This window comes from Octopus sinensis, linkage group LG3 (assembly GCF_006345805.1).
Source record: "Octopus sinensis linkage group LG3, ASM634580v1, whole genome shotgun sequence".
NCBI lineage: Eukaryota > Metazoa > Mollusca > Cephalopoda > Octopoda > Octopodidae > Octopus > Octopus sinensis.
Genome location: NC_042999.1, coordinates 142,419,946 through 142,434,490, shown reverse-complemented (window position 1 = coordinate 142,434,490; position 14,545 = coordinate 142,419,946). Strand labels below are relative to the sequence as shown.

At 36.7% G+C, this 14,545-nt stretch overlaps 1 long non-coding RNA gene across 1 annotated transcript in view; it reads left to right on the top strand.

Moving 5' to 3' along the window:
- The window catches only part of LOC118762616, a 2,135-nt gene extending 1,936 nt beyond the window's left edge, over window positions 1-199 (top strand). Inside the window, exon 2 of the long non-coding RNA XR_004998373.1 lies at window positions 1-199. This exon is cut by the window's left edge and continues 1,760 nt beyond it. This is a non-coding gene — a long non-coding RNA (uncharacterized LOC118762616).
- Window positions 200-14,545: the final 14,346 nt, after the last annotated feature.

Here is a 14,545-nt window from a genome sequence, read left to right as displayed (position 1 = left end):
TTCTATGTTTTCTTTTCAATTCAAAGTTGATAAGATGTCAAGATGTCAGATTTAGATTCCAAGGTAAGTTTATCATGAAAATTCCTGTTGTTACAGAGAACTTTCTATTCCTTTTATGGCAGTGAAATATAAACCTGGAGACATCAAATCTATATTTATCAAATATTTTATTTTCCACAGTATGTTTTTCAAAAATAAGGAAAAAATCTAAAGAAAGATCAACTGTATCTCTTTCTAATGTTAAAAAGTTAGTCACTACTTTTCTTCTCTAATTCTTTTTCCACCATTTAATTTCCTCTTATAGAAATTTCTGAAAATTCTTTCATTCCTATGATTTTCTTTTTGGGACTGTTTATAATTTCATGACTCTGAAATCTTTGTCCTAAGTAATTTTTTTTTAACCTTGCTTTCCTTAGTCAGGAAAAAAACTGCTGAGTATTGATTTATTGATTTCTTTGTATTAAAAATTGTTCAGACTCTGAGACTCTATATTTTCTTTCCTTTAAAGAAGTATTAATATTTTTCATTAAATAAATTCTTACATAAAGTTAAACTGTTTTATTTCATTCACTTTTGTTTGGTTATTTATGTATTTATTGAATAACTTTAGTTGCAAAGCTGAAAATATTCAAATTGAAAAGATTTTGTTGTTGAGCTAAAGACTCACAAGTTTGTGTATTCTCAACTAGCTCTGCCTGAGATCAATGATCAAGACACTTAACTCACAAATAATATAGTCCATTTTGCTAGCAATAAGTACCATAGGATATGAGCAATTCACTACATTATAAAATCAATGAATGTTTCATTAACTTGTAATACTCTATTCAACTCTTTCCTTCAATAATGATTAGAATGGGACTGACTTTCTCAAGTTGCCTCTCTCTCTCTCTCTCGCTCTCTCTCTCTCTCTCTCTCTCTCTCTCTCTCTCTTCTCTCTCTCTCTCTCTCTCTCTCTTCTCTCTCTCTCTCGCTATATATATATATATACATATACATATCCTTCTTATATATATAAGAAGGATATATATATACACACATATCTATATCCTTCTTATATATATATATATCAAACTAAGTTTTCAGTGATCCCCCACTCATTCACCTCACCATCATCATCTTTTGATAACATTAATTCTCTGTTGATTAATTTACTATGATATGTATTTTTATCACTTGCAACAGAGTAAGCTGCACTAAAGGTACCCAATGCCCAAATGCCAAACTAAGCCTACCAACTAGGAACAGAAACAATGCCTCCTACAGGATTCCACACAGTTTCCTTTTATCAAATTTCACTCACCTGGCCAACTTGAGGCCACAGTAGTAGACACATACCCAAGGGATCAGGTAATGTGACTGGAATTGAACCTGAAGTTACTTGGTGGCAAAGTGAACTTCTCAACCACACGGCCATGCTGCATCTACTTTGGAGAAAGAGAGAATGCTCATGAGTTATTATTTTATGGAAGTCTTAGAAATAGAGTATTTGGATGAATATGATGACTACTTCCCAAGTGATAATAAAAAAATGACTGAAACCAGTACTGAAATGTTTTTTATAAAATTAATTTAGCATTTTCTATGACTTTTTTTCCATACATATCAACTCATGTGTTCTTTTTCAACCTTCTACATGTGTGTGTGTGTGTGTGTGTGTGTGTGTGTGTGTGAGTGTGTGTTTTAACACTGCAAATCTATAGCATTTTAGTTTTGCTGAAAGCCACAGTATCTTGCATGCCAATAGTGTATATACATTAAATATGATAAATAGACAGCTCTTTTACACTTATACATTTCTTCTCAAGTGTAAATTACCCAAAATTTTCTTCTTCAGGCAAGGTTTGTTGCAGAAATACTTCAGAGCAAAAGCCAGATACATCTACCTCTACATTTTTCCCCATTACTATCTCCCCTTCTAACTCCAAACACTTTCCCTAACTCCCTGAACTATTCACTTCATTAGAAGTGTATCCTACAAAAATTCCATTCCTGTTTGTTTTTGCCCTCCATCTATAACCAACAATAAATCAAAGAAAGCATTAATTGTACTAATCATACCAACTCAGCAACATAGGTGTGAACCCAAAAACACTACCCTTCCTCTTCCATCAGCATGTAACCATGTTTTCTATACTGGCATGATTTGAATGTTTTAACAGGATGCAGCAAGCTAGAGGATGCCTTCAAACTTCAATGTCATCTTTGGCATAGTTGCCCTTCCTAATGCCAACCACTTTACAGTCTGTACTGGGAGCTTTTTTCTTTTTTTTTTCTTTTTCACGCGTGTCTTGCTGCAGCCATGATCTACACTGAAAGGGTGGACAGGAATAGCTGGGAAGAAAATAAGGATAGTAGTGATGGGGTACCAGAACAAATTCGCAAGGTACAAGAAGGTGAGCATAAGGGAGGATACAGAGAGTGGATTAGGGACGTGGAGGCACAGTTTCATAAGAGAGTGAGGGAGGAGTAACAGATGGTTAGATATAGGGGGGGGGGGAGTGAGAAGAATGTAGTGAGTGATGAACAAGGATCAGGCTGTCACTGAGTGATGGTTCATTATCTGGTGCAATGCATGTGGTGCATGTCAAGTGCCTTGACAGGCACCAGTGCAGCTGATGTGCAACCTTTAGTTTTTACTGTAGTTAAAGGCATTACATTTAAGAAAGTGTGTAGCCAACTTGATTGCTACACAAGGTAGCCAAAACCCACTTTCTACCACTGAAATGTACCCACCTCTGTAATTCTTTGTCCTTGTGTGTTTGATTCATGCCAGATGCTAACTTAACATTTCATCCACCTTAATATTGATAAAAGAAATCTCAATAAAGGATCGATTATATTCACTAGATCTTCTCCCATTCAATACAGGGCAATGAAGATGGTTATGAAACTAGGAAACCTAAATCCTATAGTAAGTATTTACTGTGTCTACTTAATTGAAACTGGAGTTGATTCTGCTGTTTATCCTTCAGGAGAATTGAGCAAATCAATACCAGTAATAAACTTGAGTTGAGCCAACTGATTATATCTCCTTTCCTTAAAAAAATTGGCCTTTTGGCTAATCAGAATAAATCATTATTTTCTTGAACCACTGACAGTGAATCATAAGCATTCATTAATTTTTCAACTGGTTGACATTTTTTCAAAGAAGAAGCTATTTCACAAACAAATGTCAGACACACTACTAAAATGAAAGTAACACTAAAAACAATAAATGACATGACCCACAAACTATTATTAACAACAACAACAACATCATCATCATCATCATCATCATCATCATCATCATCATCATTATTATTATTATTATTATTATTATCATCATTATTATTATATTTTAATTTTTCATCAAAAGCAAAGGCCAAAATGAATGAGTGTATGAGTAATAATTCTTTGAAGTTCATTAGCACTGGCACTGCAGAGAATTCTTGCAGTTTTCTGTTACATTTGAAAGAACTTAATATCAGTACTGTAAACTAACAAAATATTTATCCATTTCCAGGGATCAAACTGACAGAAATATTATACATAAAGGCTTCATAAATTTCTCAAATAACTCAAAAAACATTCAAGATGATTTATTTAGGTACAGAATCAATTTATGAAGACCTATATTAAAATGGCAATGAATAATCAGGTCAAGAGAATAGCAAACAGTCAATACACACACACACACACACACACACACAAACACACACACACACACACACACGCATGCATACACACACACATACACACACATGTGTGTGTGCATGTATGTATGTATGTATGTATGTATGTAAACACCAAACCTCTAATAAAGATTAACAGGTAGTAGATAATCAAATCAACCTTTCATATTTGAAAGATAATACAGATGTCTCAGAACACAACAGCTCCCACATACACAGCAAACAAAAAAGATTGTAGGTTCTGTACAATAGGACTTAAGATACTTTTCTTACTGATAAGAAATAACTTAATCAGAGAGGTAAATGCATGATATCCCGTAAACACAAATTTCTCAAAACTTTCTGTCATTATATGATAACTCCAGATAAATGCATAGTCAGAAGGCAATTAGACAGCAATAATTCTTTTTCACAAAACAGAAGCAGGTGTTAAATCATTAGAATGTGAATTATTGAATGGTATAATTTTGTCTGGTAGATCAATGTATATACTGCACTTCAGAAATATACACATGTATGAAAATATGCATGGATGTATCTATGAATCTATGTAGATGTGCATATATGTGTGTGAATGCAGATTGTGTGTGCATGCAATCTATGTGTGTGTGTACAGGTTACACATATATGTGTATATGTATATACATAAATACATACATATATATATATATATACACACACACGCACATATATATATCTTATATATATATATATATATACATATATATATATATATATATGCCGGTGGCATGTGAAAAGACATTCGAGCGAGGTCGTTGTCAGTGCTGCTGGACTGGCTCCTGTGCAGGTGGAACATAAAAAGCACCATTTGAGCATGGCCGTTGCCAGTACCCCCGCCTGACTGGCCCTCGTGCCGATGGCATGTAAAAGCACCCACTACATTCTCGAAGTGGTTGGCGTTAGGAAAGGCATCCAGCTGTAGAAACACTGCCAGATCAGATTGGAGTCTGGTGCAGCCATCTGGTTTGCCAGACCTCAGTCAAATCGTCCAACCCATGCTAGCATGGAAAGCAGACATTAAACGATGATGATGATGATATATATACATGTATATATATATATATTATTTTATGTATGTAGTAATCCCTCAACATATTGTGGTTCACCTATCATAGTTTATTATTTAAGCTTATGTCGATTCCTCTGTGGTGTTGTTTTGCATTTATAATAAAATAAATATATACAAATTATAAAAATAATTTTTAAAATATGCAGTACAGTACTGTTTCTACTTCACGGATTTTCACCTACCGTGGGATGTTTTGAAACGTAACACCTGCGACAGTCGAGGAATTACTGTATATATATATATATATATATACATATATATATATATATATATATGCCGGTGGCATGTGAAAAGACATTCGAGCGAGGTCGTTGTCAGTGCTGCTGGACTGGCTCCTGTGCAGGTGGAACATAAAAAGCACCATTTGAGCATGGCCGTTGCCAGTACCGCCTGACTGGCCCTCGTGCCGATGGCATGTAAAAGCACCCACTACATTCTCGAAGTGGTTGGCGTTAGGAAAGGCATCCAGCTGTAGAAACACTGCCAGATCAGATTGGAGTCTGGTGCAGCCATCTGGTTTGCCAGACCTCAGTCAAATCGTCCAACCCATGCTAGCATGGAAAGCAGACATTAAACGATGATGATGATGATATATATACATGTATATATATATATATTATTTTATGTATGTAGTAATCCCTCAACATATTGTGGTTCACCTATCATAGTTTATTATTTAAGCTTATGTCGATTCCTCTGTGGTGTTGTTTTGCATTTATAATAAAATAAATATATACAAATTATTAAAATAATTTTTAAAATATGCAGTACAGTACTGTTTCTACTTCACGGATTTTCACCTACCGTGGGATGTTTTGAAACGTAACACCTGCGACAGTCGAGGAATTACTGTATATATATATATATATATATATATATATAATATTATATATATAGCCGGTGGCATGTGAAAAGACATTCGAGCGAGGTCGTTGTCAGTGCTGCTGGACTGGCTCCTGTGCAGGTGGAACATAAAAAGCACCATTTGAGCATGGCCGTTGCCAGTACCGCCTGACTGGCCCTCGTGCCGATGGCATGTAAAAGCACCCACTACATTCTCGAAGTGGTTGGCGTTAGGAAAGGCATCCAGCTGTAGAAACACTGCCAGATCAGATTGGAGTCTGGTGCAGCCATCTGGTTTGCCAGACCTCAGTCAAATCGTCCAACCATGCTAGCATGGAAAGCAGACATTAAACGATGATGATGATGATATATATACATGTATATATATATATATTATTTTATGTATGTAGTAATCCCTCAACATATTGTGGTTCACCTATCATAGTTTATTATTTAAGCTTATGTCGATTCCTCTGTGGTGTTGTTTTGCATTTATAATAAAATAAATATATACAAATTATTAAAATAATTTTTAAAATATGCAGTACAGTACTGTTTCTACTTCACGGATTTTCACCTACCGTGGGATGTTTTGAAACGTAACACCTGCGACAGTCGAGGAATACTGTATATATATATATATATATATATATATATATATATATATATATATATATATATATATCATCACCAATATATACATGTGTATGTATATATATATATAATATTATATATATATATATACACACACATTTTATACATTTGCATATATGCTAGAAAAATGCACTTGTTTCATCTTGTGATGTGAATGGGTATGGACAGTTGCATAAAGAAGTGCCAATCACTTAAATTGGATGGAACTTGTGAAAGAGGGAGACCCGTGAAGACATGGTATGAAGTATTGAAAGCTGATCTCAAGATGTTGTACCTTACGGAGGAGATAACAAAGGATGATTGGTATTTCACTGTGCTCAAGAAGACCCACCCTGTTTTTCCTCCTCCTCTCTACTCGACACATCAAGCATTCTTCCCACTGCATTTTCAGTCGCACCTGAGAGCAGTATTGTACAAATTATATCCCATTCCCTCCCAAATGACGCTCCTCCTCAACCGAAGGAAATGTGCGAAAACTGACCCGTTTTTGAACACAACTAGAACTGTTCAAAGGGAGGTAACTTCGTCTCTCCCAATAGGGATGTTTGCTTTAAACAAATTCTGTACAGGGATTTTGTCACCAAGCTGATGTAAAGAGATTATGTACCTCCGGTCAGGAAGTCTAACATCTCGTCTATATTGCTAAATGCAACAGTAGACCTGAGACTAATGATAACTATCTGACCGGCCATACCAAACGACTACATAAAATATTACTGATCAAACACAAAAACATTTTAGTATGCTTTTTTCAGACTTATGGACAACCGACCTATACACACACACATACATTCATCCTTTAAAACCTCCAGGCTTCCTGAAATTTGCCAACACTACACCTGATATCCCCGATCCATACGTATGCATATCATGATTCTTACACTGTTCACTTTCCTGACTTTTGTACATAATTCTATGTACTGTACATGTACCTTTGATGAGTTGTAGTGCACCTGAGCACTATACACAATAATTTCATTATTATATATCGTTGCCGTGGCACACCGTCGGTTACGACGACGTGGGTTCCAGTTGATCTGATCAACGGAACAACCTGCTCGTGAAATTAACGTGCATGTATCTGAGCACTCCACAGGCATGTGTACACAGTGTGTGACAATGCTGGCCCTTTGAACAACAGAAACAGGAAGAAAGAGTGAGAAAAAGTTGTGATGAAAGAGTACAGCAGGGTTCGCCACCACTCCCTACCGTGGAGCTTTAAGTGCTTTCGCTCAATAAACATCCACAGCGCCCGGTCTAGAAATCAAAACCGCGAGTCCGCTGCCTCAACCGCTGGGCCATTGCGCCTCCACACACACTATATATATAGATATGCAGCACGGACTTTGTCAGTGAACAGGTCGCGGATTTTAGCGACGAAAATATTTTGACAAATTAAACTTAAATGTTGGAGTGAATCGAACGGCTTTTGTGTGTTTCTTAAATGGCTTATAAACACCTTCCACGCTGCAATTGTTTTCGTTTCAGCACACGATCTCAGATCAAATTACTTGCTATGCGAGTACATCTCCGTAATATATATATATATATATATATATATATATATATATATATATATATTATATATATATATATATATATATATATATATATATATAATATATATATATAATACAAAATGGGACAACAAAACATCCAGATAGACGATACAAAGAAAACAAGGACGAGTCATTCAGTTTTTTTTCTCAGTCGAGTACCAGATTATCTTCGCAATTTCGGCTGAGAGAAACAAAGACAGAAGGAGAGAAATTCATTCACCAAGTCGTTCTAGCTGGAAGAAGCCCTTTCTTGATTCCGTCTACCTTCTGTATAGCTTCCGTCTAACAATTTTTGCTCCAAGGAGTTGGTCAAACATTAACAATAGTAGAATACATTTCACTAAGGTGTCACCAAAGAGTAAGTATGTTCTGTTATAGCCCTGGGCTGTCTGCTGAGCGGATTTGGTGGTTAGAAACTGAAGGAAGCCCGTTGTATATTTGCATATGTATCTGTGTATTCTCTTGTCCTTGACATCATGTGATGATTGTAAACAAGCATCACCGACATAAATGATGATGCTGGTTTCCAGACTTTCGTGAAAAACATCTCTCGGTATGGAGAAATGTGACCTTACTTGGAAATGGCGACAGGATATGCACCCATCCATAGAAAATCTCCCTCAACCAATTCCGTCTGACCCAAACAACCATGGAAAATGGATGTTGAATAATGATGATGATGATATAGTTGTGTGTGTGTGTGTGTGTGGTGCATGCTGTGGTTTAGTTTCATATCAGCTTTTATTGAGCAGACCTATGATCAAAGGCGTTCCACTCATGACCATTTTTTTTTTGTTTCTTTGTTTTGTTTTTTTATCGCCAGTGTGTTCATTTTGTAAGATGGCAGCGCGAAATTTGAGGAAAATTTGGTATTTTTTGCAGGTTGAACGACAGCACAAAGGCTTTCTTGGTAATTCGAGTAATGTGTGTGTGTGTGTGTGTGCGCGCGTAAATATCTTAAAGAATATCCCTTTGAAAAAAATTGTGCGTAAAGAAGACAACAAATAGATCCTCTATATGATGTTTGAGATTGATACTTTATCTCTCAAATCCATGAGCAACGAAATTGGATATACAGCTAACTATACTCTCAACCCCTACTCCCACATATACATAAAGCCTGTTTTTTGTAAGACAATTTATAACTAACTAGCAGTATCGCCCGGCGTTGCTCGGGTTTGTAAGGGAAATAACTATAAAGCATTTTTAGAGTTATAGCCAAAAAATTATGGTAAATTTTTTTTTAATCGTTGACTCATCGTAGACATTTTTAGAGAGTTACCTCCCTTTATTAAAAAAATATGCTTTAAAATGGAAAAAAATTATGGTAAATTATTTTTAAAATCGTAGACTCATCGTAGACGCGCGCTAATACCCAGAAGGGCTTGATATGAATCACGACTATAAGATACCCGGTTTTGGTTAAACTGCACCGCAAAATGTGGGAGTAGTTAGGAATCTAAATCGTAGGAGACAGACACTCACACAACTTCACTTCTATATATATAGACTAGCAGTATCGCCCGGCGTTGCTCGGGTTTGTAAGGGAAATAACTATATAAGCATTTTTAGAGAGTTATAGCAAAAAATGCATTAAAAATGGAATAAAAAATTATGGTAATTTTTTTTTAATCGTTGACTCATCGTAGACATTTTTAGAGAGTTACTTCCCTTATATAATAGCGAAAAAATGCATTAAAATGGAAAAAATGATGGTAAATTTTTTTTTAATCGTAGACTCATCGTAGACGCGCGCTAATACCCAGAAGGGCTCGATATGAATCACGACTATAAGATACCCGGTTTTGGTTAAACTGCACCGCAAAATGTGGGAGTAGTTAGGAATCTAAATCGTAGGAGACAGACACACAACTTCACTTTTATATATAAAGATTTGTGCAACAACTAAAACATTCGGTTGTGCAAATTGTTTGCACAGGAAACCTGCCCTGTGTGGCGGTTTTTGCCGTTTTTGTGGATCTGTTTCACCTTTTTTAGCGATTTCTGTTTTGGCGACTTCAAGCCATGAAGTCGTTGTTCTAAAAGAACGCTGGTCTCCTTGACAACGCTTTACGACGTTGATTTCCTTACACTCCCTTCCCCACAGCTTCACGAGGGAGGGAAGAAGGGGGAGAAGCAACACAGGTGCAGGTGTGAGCATGGACGCCAACTCTGCTGCCTTCCCTTTATTTAAAAAATATGCGTTAAAATGGAAAAAAATTATGGTAAATTATTTTTAAAATCGTAGACGCGCGCTAGTACCCAGACGGGCTTGATATGAATCACGACTATAAGATACCCGAATTTGGTTAAACTGCACCGGAAAATGTGGGAGTAGTTAGGAATCTAAATCGTAGGAGACAGACACTCATACAACTTCACTTTTATATATATAGACTAGCAGTATCGCCCGGCGTTGCTCGGGTTTGTAAAGGAAATAACTATATAAGCATTTTTAGAGAGTTACTTCCCTTATATAATAGCAAAAAATGCATTAAAAATGGGAAAAAATGATGGTAAATTTTTTTTTAAATCGTACTCATCGTAGACGCGCGCTAATACCCAGAAGGGCTCGATATGAATCACGACTATACGATACCCGGTTTTGGTTAAACTGCACCGCAAAATGTAGGGGTAGTTAGGAATCTAAATCGTAGGAGACAGACACTCACACAACTTCACTTTTATATATATAGACTAGCAGTATCGCCCGGCGTTGCTCGGGTTTGTAAAGGAAATAACTATATAAGCATTTTTAGAGAGTTACTTCCCTTATATAATAGCAAAAAATGCATTAAAAATGGGAAAAAATGATGGTAAATTTTTTTTTAAATCGTACTCATCGTAGACGCGCGCTAATACCCAGAAGGGCTCGATATGAATCACGACTATACGATACCCGGTTTTGGTTAAACTGCACCGCAAAATGTAGGGGTAGTTAGGAATCTAAATCGTAGGAGACAGACACTCACACAACTTCACTTTTATATATAAAGAAGATGTCTTGGGGAAAAACAGGCTTTATGAATGTAAGGGAGATAACTCAGCAACTATAAATTTTGTTTCATTCTCGCTTCGGCGCAAATTTTTCTCAAATCTGATTAACCAACTTCCATTAAAATCTTGCAGTTTTTTTCTATACGTGTTGATTATCCAACTATAACAATGACATTTGTGGTTCGAGTTATCAAAGAAAATACGAATCAATTTTGTTTCATTTCCTTTTGTACGTGATTTTCAAAAATCCTTCATCTGTTATCTTTTACTTGCTTCAGTCATTGGATAGTAGCCATTCTGAGGCACCGACACGAGGAGTTTAGTTGAACATGTCACCCCAGTATCATTTTTAACTCTGTTATTTATTCTATGTGTCTCTTTTGCCGAACCACTAAGTTACGGGCGTAAATAAACAAACACTAGTTGTCCAGCAGAAGTGAACGCAAACACAGATACGTCTGTGCGCATGCATGCAGACATACATACATATATACATACATACATACATACATACATGCATGCATGCATGTATCCATGTGTGTGTATGATGCATGTTGTTGTTTAGCGCCACATCAGGTTTTATTGAGCTGACCCATAATCAAAAGCATTCCAGTCTTGATTATTTCACTTTTTTTCATGGCCAATGTGTTCATTTTGTAAGATGGCAGCGTGTAATCTGAAGAAAAAGCGTACGATGGACTTCCATATAGTTTCCGTCCACCAAATTTACTCACGAGGCTTTTTTGTTTTTGTTTTTTTTTAGAAATCTAGACACATAAAATGTGTTTTTAAGGATTTTTTTTTAAATTACGTCTTCTAGGGTTTTTTTTTTTTTTCTTCTTTTTATTTTTTGTCGTCTTATCGTTGATCTTGCTTATCATGACAAACACGTTCAGTCTAAATAGTATTTAATATTTAATGATCCAAGGAATTTGGCTAAAAAATTTCTCTGCACTTTGCGAGAGAATGAGTGCACATCCTTTCGGGAATAAGCAATGTTCCCGAAATACAATATTGATAATGAAATATATAAAAAAAAAAGTTAAAAATTAAAAAACGAAATATGGCAAGGAACTACCGACCAATAACCTACCTTCCATTGATGTTATTGAAAGGTGTTATTGTAAAGGATATGTATAAATATTTTGAAAAGAGAGGTCTACTGCCAGAAGAAAATAAAAGATGGGTGTAGAAAAGGCACACCCAAGAATGCTTCAATATATTTGGGATAGCTGAGAATGTTGTTCATCTCTTACAAAACAATATATCGAAATGGAAAACTAAATTAACATCAAGTTGAGATAAGTTAGAAGTGGTCAGCATATAAAGGGTATATTAGAAGGTGGTACATTCTTGCCACTGCTATATACAGTTGGTCATATTCCTCTTAGGTTAATTTTGAGAGAGACAAAGGTCATTCTGCGAATTTAGCAGTAATGAGAAAATAAATTATCTCCTGTTTATGAATAACCTAAAATTATTTGCCAGAAGTGAGAAAGCTTTAGGTTCATTGGTCCAGACAGAATTGTGAGTGACAAGACTGGTATGAAGTTTGGAATAGATAAGTGTGCAGTGCTAGTAAAAAACAGAGGGGAAAATATCCAAGTCAGAAGGAACTGGATTCCAAATGAGGCGTTGAAGTAATGTATGACGGTAACAGTTACAAATTTTATAAATTCCTACTTCATTGCATAAAGAGAGGGGATGTCAAATTGTGCCCAAAAGGACACCAGTTTTGTATAATTTTATTTGCACTCGTCTTTTCTCTCTCTCTCTCTCTCTCTCTCTCTCTCTTTCTCTCTCTCTGTTGGAACTTGGAACTTTAGAGTCAGTAACACATATCAGATTCAGAGATGAGATGACCGTAAGAATGGTTCTTACCACGACTATCTTCATTAGAGAACATTATCCTTCCTTTCGTTCTAATACCGCAGCCGCCCAAAGTGGGTGCAAGAAGCATTATTAGCACAGGTACAACAACAATGATAACAATGGTAACGACAACGTCGGCAGTAGGAATGGCGACATTTTTAACGACGACGACGGCAAAGTGGTAAAAGCGACTCTACGTGTAACCAATCTTTTGCTGGTATGGTGGAGAATTTAATGAAATATTTCTCGCTCTCCCTAGCAATGAGGAGGCATGCCTGACACAGCGTCACAACTTGTAAAAGTAGACGGAAGGTTATTTCAAGTTGCAATCTCAACCGAGGTTTTAGCAGCAACTGCCCGGGAAACGGTACTGTATCGCGGTATGACGCCTAGAAGCACCAGAACACACACCGAGGTCGAAAGAGCCCTGAAAGATATATGAGCAAATGCAGAACAAGTGACCAGAGCGAGGCAGCTTGAGAGCACGAAGTGGTTTAGTGAGGAAATAATGATAGAGAAGTCTAGACCAGAGAGAGCTGTAATTAGAAACCAGGTAAGGAGACTTAGATCGTGACTGACGAGCTCACGGCGAGGCTGGTCTTTGACCAGTTCTTCAAGACAAATCACAAAAGCTACATTATCAGAGCTAGGATGTCTGCTCTGAGATATAAAGGAACGAAAGGTGTTCAATGGATCCGAGTAGTAGAGGCACAATGTAGAAACAAAGTCATTATTATGGTGCGTGTTACTCGATTCGAAGCAGATGTGTACTACAACTTTTCAGCAGCACTTCACTCAACTGTTCGGGACAACTGACGTGTTATAGATGGATATGAACTTTATTGCGTCGGCTTTCAGCGGATCTCGGATAGGGATGCAAAATTCTGCGAAAGCCCGATAACAATTGATGAAATTCGAGAAACTTTGGCTGCATGGACGAGATGTTGCCGAGGGTGGATGCTCTGCCCTACGAGCTTTACTTTCATAATCCAGACTTGTTCAGTAACCTCTTAGTAAATGTCTGCTTCACCTAGCAGCGTAACAGGTGAATTACCATTCCTGAGAGCCGTGGTGTAACGGCGCTGTTGAGAAAGGTTGACGAATCCGATAATTTTAGAATTCAAGATTTTAGCGTAAGTGTTAGCCAAAAAGCTGGCGCTTGTTATTGATGTTCTTGTCGTTGATGTATAGTGTGCAGATGTGCCATCCTAAATAGGTCTGTCTATGACAACCATCACCTCATGCGATACATTATAGAAAAGGCATAGGTAAAAAGCCAGGCATTAGTGGGGCCCTAATCAATTTAAATCATTCGAAAGCTGTTTTAGATGGATAGATGTCCATGTTGCGTCGGGGTCACAACTTTAGATGAATAGGTTGTATTCCATCAAATGTGACTCTACTCAGAAGGCTGTAATAGCATTTGACAGGAACACTATATAAAGAAATACATGGAATAAGGTGGTAACTTTAAATGTCTTTAATGCCAACCACACGTATATATACACAAACTAAATGATGAATGGAAGTGATTGATGGACATTTATTCATATATCTACATGCATCTGCGTGGGTTGTATGTTTGCTGTTAACCCTGGTGAGGAACTCACGAACAGCGATATGTTAGAACCTGTGCAGTGTGTTGGTGCTGTGTAGAGATATTGTTGACGCCAGTGAGAGACATGATGGTGGCGATGAAGATGGGGGTCGCTGTAATGTGGTCAGTGGTTGGACCTTAGAAGGTCTAGAACCAACAGACCTCGAGACTAGAAGGAGGTGAGTTTATATAGCTAACAGTATGCTTAAATTTTGTTTAGAACTGACTGTCTCGCGTGATTCATTTGGAGGCTGCGATT